We start from the raw sequence: 10,110 nt of genomic DNA on the forward strand, positions 1-10,110 counted from the left end.
TGGGTCATAGGGAAGCTCCATGTTTAGCAGTTTGAGGAACCTCCAAACAGTTTTCCATAGTGGTTGTACTAGTTTGCATTCCCACCAGCAATGCATGACCTCCTGCTTTTTTAACAGGCTGTGCCACTGTTTTACATTCACTCATCTGGTGAGGGATATTTAGGTTGTCTCCATCTTTCACTGTTGGAAAAGTGCTGCTGTGAACCTCCCTGTGTAGGTTTTCGTTTGAACATCTGTCTTTCATTGTTTAGGGTGTACACCTAGGAGTAGATTTGCCTGTAACTCTTCCATGTTTCAGATTCTAAAGAATGGCCAAACTTGGGGACATTTGACCCCTTTGTGGGGTGAGCCTGCGCCCATTACCCCATCATTTATTGGGTGCCCTGAAGTGACCCAACCGAGATGGCTGTGTCGCTGCAGGTGGCCAGGCAGGATGGAAACCCTGTAAGGGCTGTGGGGCCATTGTCCGCCAAGGGGGCAGGTCCTGCAGAGCTCTGACGTGACTGTGGTTGGCCAGACGCTACTTGCTGAGGTCCCTGGGGCTGGGAACACCTGGAAAAGGCAGAACCACCCAGTCTGGCTCGCTCCCGCGGAGGAGCTAGAAGCTGTTTTTGTTTGCTCTTTAAGGTAAAGCGAACGCCCAGTGGTAGATTTTATGCAACCTTGTTGGTCCAGGTGTGAATCCCAAGTTGGCTGTTTACTCTTGGGTGAGTCAGTTGTCTGGCTCACCAAACCTCAGTTTGCTTACCTGCGAAGTGGGAATGATCCTGTCTGATAGGATCCAGTGTGCCTTAGCGAGGTTAGCACGCCAGATTAAGCCACCCTCCCTTTGAAGACACTGAGGACTCCAGTGGTGGCTGTTGTACCATCATCTGATCTGTGCCCTCTCCAGCCCTGCTCTTAGGCCAGTTCCATAACCCCTGTTCTTTCTGGAGATAGTCTATAGCTACTTAGTGTTTAAGTCTTTAGCTATTTAGTGTTTTAAGCACACGGACAGTTACGCTTGGGGCTAGTTCAGTCTAACAGATTATATTAAACTCAAGACAAGTAGTAATTCAACCTGTGGGGTTAATTTCCCTCCTGTCTATGAAGCCCTTTCATCCGGGTCCCTTACTGCCTTTAATGGTGCCCCAAGCCTGGCCACCCACAATCTTTAAAGGTGCCCCAGGCTAGAATAATAGAGGGGTACACTGGCTGGAGATTCAGCTGCTTCCAGGCCCAGCATCTGGCCTGAATGACTGCCCCCTACTCTGGAAGAAGCTGAGATCTGCCCAGCAACTCAGGCCCAAATTAGGTCCTCCTGGCCTTTTTTGTTTTTGTTTTTTTCAGGAAGTGAAGAATTTAGGATAAAAGGAGGAAATGACTTTTCAGTGTTGTAAGTTTTGTTGCAATCTGTTGCTTTTTAAAGGGGCATTGTTCGAGTGTGGGGACCCCCCTCCCTTCTGCTGGTCTCCACCCTTCCCCCATGACTGGAGGAGGAGGAAGGGAATGAACTCAACTGACCAGAGACTTGACCTTGAACCAGGCATGGGTTCTCCTGGAAGAAGACTGTTTTCACGCTGTTGTTCCTTTTTCAACAGGGAAGACACATTAACCTGGCAAAGAAAATTAAGGTATTTGCAGCAAATCATAGCTGCTGAGTTTATAGAGCAGGGCGAGACCCAGAGGGACTAATAGCTGAGCCCTGAGGACTCAGAGGAGCCTGTGTTAATGGAGCAGAGGGCAGAGGTCTGAGAGCCGGGGACTGCAGGTGCGAATGCCCTTGGCGTACTTGAGGAGGCCCCGCTGGAGCTGAGGGGAGGAAGAGACAGGCCGCCAAGGCCTCGGGCCCACAGTTTGAATTTGGACTCACACAGCAACTCAAGGGAGTAGCTGTTCCTAGTCCATTTCCCCTGTGTGGAAACTGAGGCTCTGAGAAGCTGCGTGGCGAGCTGCTGAAATAGGACGTGGATGTTGACAGTTGAGCCAGCGTGTCCAGCACTGAGTTCATCGGTCAGTGTTTCTTGGGCCTCTGTTAGGAGCCAGCCCTCTAGGCACCCCCTCGGGCCACCAGAGCGGTAGCAGCCTTGGGGCCGAGCCCAGCTGGTCCTGCATGGGGTTAGCGCTTCAGCGTGGGCCAGGGCTGGGCTCTGTCATGCAGAGACATGCACACACCTGTTTCTGCACACCCCGCCCCATTGCCGTCTTGGGGATGGCTGGGTTGGTTACATCCGAGGTGTTATTAGCCTCCTGCTGGCTCCTGGAAGCAGGCTTTGCTCCGAGGCCAGATGGACCTTCTCTTTGCCCAGTGACACCCTCTGGGCTTAGACCTGAGCCCAACCTTGGGCAAAGTTCTTATCTTCTCCGGACTTCCCAGATTGCAAAATGAGGGCGACGCAGAGGGAGGCTCGCGGTGATAAAGGCCTTGTGAGGCTCCTGAGAGGTAAGCTTGCACAGCGTGTGGCGTGAGGGTGGCCTGCTGAAGCTCGGTAAGGGCTGGTGCTGGTGGTGGCTTCCAGACATGTTGGCTCTCTTGTTTGGAGGGTCTTGCCCAGGATCTCACGCTCCACCTGTGGATGCAAGGGTGGAGCTGAGTGACAGAGACCAGGCAGCAAAGAGTCACTCGTTGCTGTCTGGCTGTTTATAGAAAAGATTTACTGACCTCAGCGCTCAGCGCCTTATACGTCAGACTCATCTGACTCAGGAGGTCTGTGCGAGGTGGGAATGAGTGTGCCCGTTTTACAGGCAGGAGAACTGACGCACAGAAGAGTCAGGAGACTGGTGGGTCCCACAGGGTGGCACAGAGCCAGGGCACGAAGCGGGGTCGCCAGCTGGGGCTATGTCCTTAGCTGTCTGTCCCAGCAAACGGAATCACAGAAACTGCTCCCCAACAGGCCGCAGGTGCTTCACCTGCCTGCAGACCAAGGGCCCTGCGCCGAGCCCCGCTGAGTCACTGCTCCAGGAGGCTGCTGACTCCTCGTCCTAAAACCTTGCGCCCAGCCAGCCCCCAGCCCCACCCAGGAGCCTGTGAACTTGACTCACGCGGCCCTCCCAGCCCTGGAGGTCCCGCGGATGGAGGAGGCTGCCGGCCGGCCCCTCCCTCCAGTCCAGGATCCAGTGAATGAGGCCCATGCTGTGGACACGCGCGTTTCATTCCTCCTGGAAGAATGAAAAACCCCTCCCTTCAGTCTCCCCAGCCACATTATGGTTGCGAACCCCTGCGCCGGGCAGACAGGCAATCCTGTCCTGCAGAAGGGCGAGCAGCTTGCCAGGCGCGCCCTGGCAGGGGGAGCTGTGCCAACCTGCGCTGCTGCAGGACAGAAATAGCCACAGGGCTGACCCGAGAGGGTTGTCAGACCAGGCCAGTTTTGCTCAGACGCTACCCCCTCCCCCGTAGTTCCCACGTTACCCAAATAAAATCCCTGACCTCACTTTGACCCACAGGCCCTGCTTGGCTCCTGACGGACCCCATCACGCTCCTCCCTGCTCCTGCCACAGCCACACTGACTTCCTTCCCCAGGACCTTTGCTCATGTCCCCGGGGATGCTGCTCTTCTAGGTCTCTTGTGGGGTGGTCCTTTCCCGGGCTCCCTGGGGCTCTGCCCAGCCCCCACCCCCACTCTCATTTACCGGCTCCTCCAGCTAGAATGCCAGGAGCGCTGGGAGGCGCCTGTGTCCCGGGGGTATTCAAGGTGTGCCCTCCTGGGAAAGTGCTGGCGAGTGGTGGCTGCTGAGTGACCAGGGAGTGGATGGAAAGGCAGTGGCCTTCCCCGGACTAGGGAGGGGGTGAGTCCTGGCCTGGAGGAGTCTGGCCACTAACTCTCCTCACTTCCCACCCGCATGTACTGCCCACGTCATCGGCGCTGGTTACAGGGCAACCCAATGTGAACTGGGCTGCCTGCCTGTGGGTCCTCACCTGCACGCTTAAAATCCCCCGAAAAGGGTCACTCGTGGGTTTATTTCCTTGAGGCCATCCTTTCCCCCAACAGTGTCAGACCATAGAATGGGAGTGGAAAGAAGACCAAAGAGCTTAGAAGCCTCACGGAGGGCAGTCACCGGGTGAGAGCAGACTGCGCAAGGCACACCAGCCCCCTGGGCATTTCCTGAGCAGTGACTGCATGATCCTGACAGCGCATGGGACCTGACATAGGGAGACACGCCCAACATCTCAGCATTGGCTGGCCTCTGTTTTCTTCTTTTTTGGTGGCTGTGTTTTTTATTTTTATCAAAGTTTAATAAACTTATGTACACAGGAACTGGGGTGCAGGCCAGAGCTGCAGGGGATAAGAGGATTCCCCAGAGACAGAGTGGGGAGCAGAGCAGGTAGATGCACTGAAGTACACTGCTGAGGGGAGCAGCGGGTCGGTCAGGAGAGGTCTGCTGCACCTTGTGGGTCAGCTCCCTGGTGGGGGATCAAACTCAGGCTGCAGTGGCTGTGGAGAGCTTCGTAGTGCTGAGACTCACTGTGCCACCAGGGAGGCCCTGGTGCCTGTGTTTTGCTGATGTTGCTAATAACACTGCATTTGGGTAAGCCGGGGGGTACGCCAGATCCACTCATTCATGGTTCACGTGTGTGTGTGTGCGTGTGTGTGTGCACGGACGAGCATTCAGCAGGTTCTTACAGAGCATCCGCTGTGTGTCGGGCTCTGTGCTGGACCCTGGGACTCACGGTGAAGGAGAAGGGTAGAGTCCTTACCCACGTGGGGCTTAGGGCCTGCTGGGAGAGGGTGAGGGCTCCAGGCTGCCCACAGAGAGCTGTTGGGTAGGATGGGAAGCCGACGGGTCGGGGCAGTGGGTTTCCACACTCATCCGGGCAGTGTGCAGGCCTGCCAGTCTCGTCTGCTCCAGAGCCCTGTACAGAGAAGGGTCCGTGCAAATGACCAGAAAGAACCAGTCCCCACAGCAGCTGGCAAGAGGCTGAGGTTGGCTGACCTGGAAGGGCCCCTCTTACCCAGAGTTTCCATGATGCTCTGAGTGGGAAGAGAACCCTGCGGTGAACCAGCACCAGATATGGCTGGGCTGGGTTCTTGGCCAGCACCTCGGGAGGCTTGGTGATCCTGGGCCCTGGGCCTGCATCTGTGCTCTGAGCACGTTTGTGGCCGCTGGTGGCCTTTGTAGCCTGTGGTAGCCAAGGGTGTTGACCATAGCATGCTCCCCAGGTGCGTCTGCCTCTGTACATCCACCCTGCATTCATCCTTCAGGTGGAGGGTCTTCTCTGAGCAAGGCATTGCCCTAAACTCAGACTGTAATGGGGGTTCCCCAGGAAAAGGGAGGTTCCAGGTTCCCTGCCTCCCCCAGAAGGAGGGTGAAGCTGAGCAGCGAAGAGAAGAATCTGGAGAGGAAGCTGAGGAGGAAGGAAGCAGGATGGAGCCAGAAGGAGGCCTGAGGGAGACACATGGAACAGAGACACGTGACGAAGCGGCTCTTGCTTCTTGGTTCCGGACTGATGAAACAGACGTGGGTCAGAGACCCGTGGGGAGGTTGACTGTAAAGTGTTTCTCTTGATTTTGATTTTGCTCTTTTTCTCCCAGAATTCTTTGGGCATTTCTTTTCTTTTCTTTTTTTTTTTTTTAAGATTTATTTATGCATACAAGAATTGGGAAATAGGGCAGAGGTGCGAGGGGTGAGAGGACTCACCAGTGACAGGGCGGGGAGCAGAACAGGCAGAGTGACTGAAACACACTGCTGAGGGGAGCAGCGGGGAGACAGGAGAGGTCTGCTGAGCCATGGGTCACGCCATGGGCCACTCCCTGGCCCCGGATTGAACTTGTGCTGTGGTGGCTGCAGCTGCCGATAGCTTCCTACTGCTGAGTCTCGAGCCCTGTGCCACCAGGGAGGCCCTCAGTACCAGCTGCTCTCATGGCTCCATCCTCGCCAGCACTGAGAGTTCGGGTGTTGTGTCCCCAGTTTCAGAGATGAGCCACAGGAACCTCTGAGATAGCCATGTGTCCCCTGGGGGTGACCTGGCTTGGGGTGGGGACTAACCCAGGTTCCAGCTGCAGGGGGTACTGTGACCAGCTGACCACAGTTGCTGATATTCAGGAGGTCAGGGTTGACCTCAGGAAAGACCTTTGTTCAGAGTTACAACAGCTCTTTGTTGCCGTGCAGGGGAGGGGTGGCCTCCAGCCAAGAGTTGGGTGTTCTGTAGTCAGGTCCTACACGCCACACCCCCATACTTGCTTTTGGGAGCCCCTGTTACTAATGGAGTGTGTCATATCCTCCCGGGCCTTGCCGGGGAGTAAAAGCCTGAGTGAAATCCAGTGGCTGGCTATGGGGCCTGGCGGGGTTCCAGGCGCGTGTCTCTGTGTCATCTGTAGGGCGACAGCTGTTCCCTGTGTCTGAACTTGCCCGGCAGACAGGCAGCCCTGCCCATCCGACAGCACAGAGCGAGGCCAGGGCTGCTCTCCTCCAGGGGCTGGTGGTTCCCGCCCTGTCCTCCCAGCAGACACTGGGTTCTGGCTCTCGAACCCAGTGTGTGGCGGGAGAGCTGAGCCTCTGCAGAACCATCAGTCACCTTTACGGCTCATAACTGAGCCTGTGGTGGGAGATGGGGAGTCTGTCTTGGTTTTTTGGTAATTGTATTTTTTAAAACATTTCTTTTTAGTTATTTATGCATACAAGAACTGGGGTGCAGGACAGAGGTTTAGGGTGTAGACTAGAAGATGCACCAGAGACAGAGTGGGGAGCAGAACAAGTGAATCTACTGAAACACACTATTTAAGGGAGCGGCAGGGAGACAGGAGAGGTCTGCTGCGCCATGTGGGTCAGCTCCCTGGTGGGGATTGAGCTCAGGCGACTGTGGCTGGCAATAGCTTGGTAGTGCTGAGACTTTAACCCCTGCACCACCAGGGAGGCTCCAGTAGTTGGAATTTTTTTATTGTGGTAACCGTGCAATGGTTTACAGCACTGTGTATATTTCAGAAGTACAGGGTCCCACCTCTGCAAACATTTATTACACCACACCCACCATACAAATACTAGCAACCCCCCACCTGTTGCCCCACCCACCCCAGGTTGCCTTCTGCAGTCAGATCCAGAGGTCGGTTTGGGTTTGATTTTGTCTGTTCCTTCGTTTTGTTTCTTTACATCCCACGTGAGTGAGATCTGTGATGTTGTCTCTCTCCTTCTGACTTATTTCACTTAGCGTCATCGCCTCCAGGCCCATCCGTGTGGTCACAAATGGCAGGTGTTTATCCTTTTTGATCGCTGAATAATATTCCATCGTATAACTCGAGCACCTTTTCATCTTGATCCACTCACCTATTTGGGGGCACTTAGGTTGTTTCTCTGCTTGGCTGATGGAAATAGCGTTGCCATGAACAGAGAAGGCGTGTCTGCATCCCTTCACATGAGTGTTGTGTCTTTGTTCTTTGAGTAGCTTACCTGTGAGCGGAGTTGCTGGATCACACTTTTCCGTAGAGGCTGAGCCAGTTTCATGCGCCCACACTTGTTTCTGGTCTTTGATGTGGGCCATTCTCACAGGTGTGAGCTGGTATCTCTCAGTTTTGATTTGGATTTCCCAGGGTAAGTGATGATGAACAGCTCCTCATGCACCTGTTGGCTGTCTGTCTGACTTCTTTGGAAGTGTCTGTTTGTATCTTCTGCCTGTTTTTGGCTGGGTGGACTTGTTGAGTTGTACGCGTTCTTTGTAGATCTGCCTGGCAGCCTCCAGCATGATCCTTTAAAACGTGCTCAGCCCACTTCCTGCTTCAGCCCCGGGTGCTGGGGGCTCGAGGCCAGTACCTCAGCCCACAGAGCCCCACATAGCCTGGCGCTCTCTGACTCTGCTTTTCCATTCTCCAACCCACTTACCAGTTGCTGCCAGCAAACTACAACCAGTGGCTTGTGCCTTTCTATTGTGTCTGTGACTTCTGCACATCAGACATCATCAGGCAGGAGGAGACAGTTTGCTGCATGTCACGTCTGCTGGGGCTGGAGCATCTGACGGCCTCTTCACACCCATCGTGACACCATGGGGCTGGGGACTGGCTGCAGTGGCTCCCTGGGATGACGTCGCTGAGACTCCTGGAGCTTGGGGATGCTTTTCTCCATCAGCTTGTCCCCGCAGCATAGCTGGACTTTTTACGGGGTAGCCGCAGGCTCCCAAGAGCATCAGAGTGGCAGCTTCCGGCCCTTGGAGGTCTGCACTGTAAGACTCTGACTGGCAGATTGTCATTTCTGTTTTGACCTTGGTTAAGGTAACCGTATGTATGACTGAGACTTGGGGAGGACTGATGTAGCTCGTGAGGGCTCACCAGCAAAGAACCTACCATACCTCTGCCCTGCCACATAGGCCCACGTATGCTTCAGCAAACGTGCCATGTATTCTCTGCCTCAGGACCTTTGCACCTGCTGTTTCCCTTCCTCAGGATGCTCTTAACCAAATATCCACAGGGCTTATTCCCTCCATTCTGCCTCAGATGCCATCAACGCTAACCCTGCCTTATAACCTCACCCACCAATCACCTTATCCCCTATTTTTAAAATACCTCTTGGCATAGCATTTATTGCCTGTGCATTGTCTGATCTACCCTTGTCCCTGCCAGTGAGTAGGGTGTCTGCCTAGTTCACTGTGGTATCCCTAGCTCCGGGTTTGACACACAGTAGATGTATTTGTTGAATGAATATTTGTGATGAGGAAACTGAAGCTCAGGGTAAGTAGCTGTCCCCACAACACACACAGATAAACAACAGAACCAGGAGTCAGACCCAAGCAGTTTTAATCTCTCCCACAACTAAAATCAGATCAGGCAGAGAACCCATCTTGGGGGTAGCCTGTACCTTCAGTAGAAAGCCCAGACTTCTTCGAGGACACAAGGCTCAGCAAAGCTTTACCTCCAGCTGTGACCTGATGCTATAGAAAAAACACGGGTTTTTGAGTCAGGCAGATGTGGCTGAAGATGTGGTTCACATGTGGTGTGAATCATATGCGGGCTCTCCAGACAAAAGCAGGAATGCCGCCCGTCATCCACCCAGCCAGCCAGCCAGACAGCCAGCAGCCAGCCAGCCAGCCAGCAGCCAGCCAGCCAGTTCCCATTTACTGGATATTCCTGTAAGCCAGGATCCTGGCCTGCACTGGTGAGGAAGGCAGGCGATCCCCTGGTGGAAACAGACATACTCACAAAGTCACCCAGATAACTATGTATCTATCGATGGTAGCAAATGCTGCAAAGGACTTAACCAGGTCTGGGAAAATGTGGAACAAGACACCTAATAGCAGTGCAGTGAAAGAAGTGACATTTGAGTAGGAACATATAGGATCAAGGCAGACGGGGGAACAGCACATGCGAAAGTCCTGAGAAAAAGGAGACACATGCCCATTTCAGCATCTGAAAGATCTTAAAAATGTGTGCTTAGCATACACACAGCTGTGGGCCTGCAGACAGGGAGCTAAGTCAGTTCGGGCAGGGTGTTGTGGGTCTGGGCAAGGCAGTGGCACACCTACTGGTGACTTCATTTTCTCATAAAAGGGAGAAACAAAAGTACCGTCTTCTACCAATGGTCAGCTTCCTGCAGGCTGGCTGGGATGGTCTCAGCTGGGGCATGTGGCCTCACTGCCAAGGTAGCTTGAACTTGTTCACGTGGCTGCCGCTGGGGTCCGGAGAGCAGATGCCAGCGAAGCACAGTACAAGCACGGCCTGACTTTCGCTGCAGATCACAGGGCCAGCCCAGATCCCATGAGTGCTGTGAAGCTCTAACACAGTGTTAGAGCTTGGTGCACAGGGAATGCTCTAGAAACATAGAGCACCTGCACAGCACTTGATGCTTCTCAGAGCCTTATCCTGCACGTCGTCATCATCTACACTGTGAGGATAGTCAGGGCACGTAGTCCTCACCCCATCTGACAAATGAAGAGCAGAGCTCAGATTCCTACCCAAGGTCACATGTTGAACTGGAGGCTGCAGCTAAACACAGGAAGTCAGCCGGCAGGTAACTGAAAGTTTACTTGCTAACATGTATGCCCAAAGTGAGCCTACTTGCAGGAGTTGTCATTGTCAAGCACCACCCAGGTAAATAAAATAATAGGATACAGCGGTGGCCCGGGCTGGTGAGGGTCTGCTGGGTTTGGCTCTGGTCTGTATGACCCAGATCTCCTGTGCAGATTTTGTTTTGCAGCTCCCAAGCTCGCTGG

Source organism: Condylura cristata, unplaced genomic scaffold (assembly GCF_000260355.1).
Source record: "Condylura cristata isolate star-nosed mole 26May11 unplaced genomic scaffold, ConCri1.0 scaffold00032, whole genome shotgun sequence".
NCBI classification, from domain to species: domain Eukaryota; kingdom Metazoa; phylum Chordata; class Mammalia; order Eulipotyphla; family Talpidae; genus Condylura; species Condylura cristata.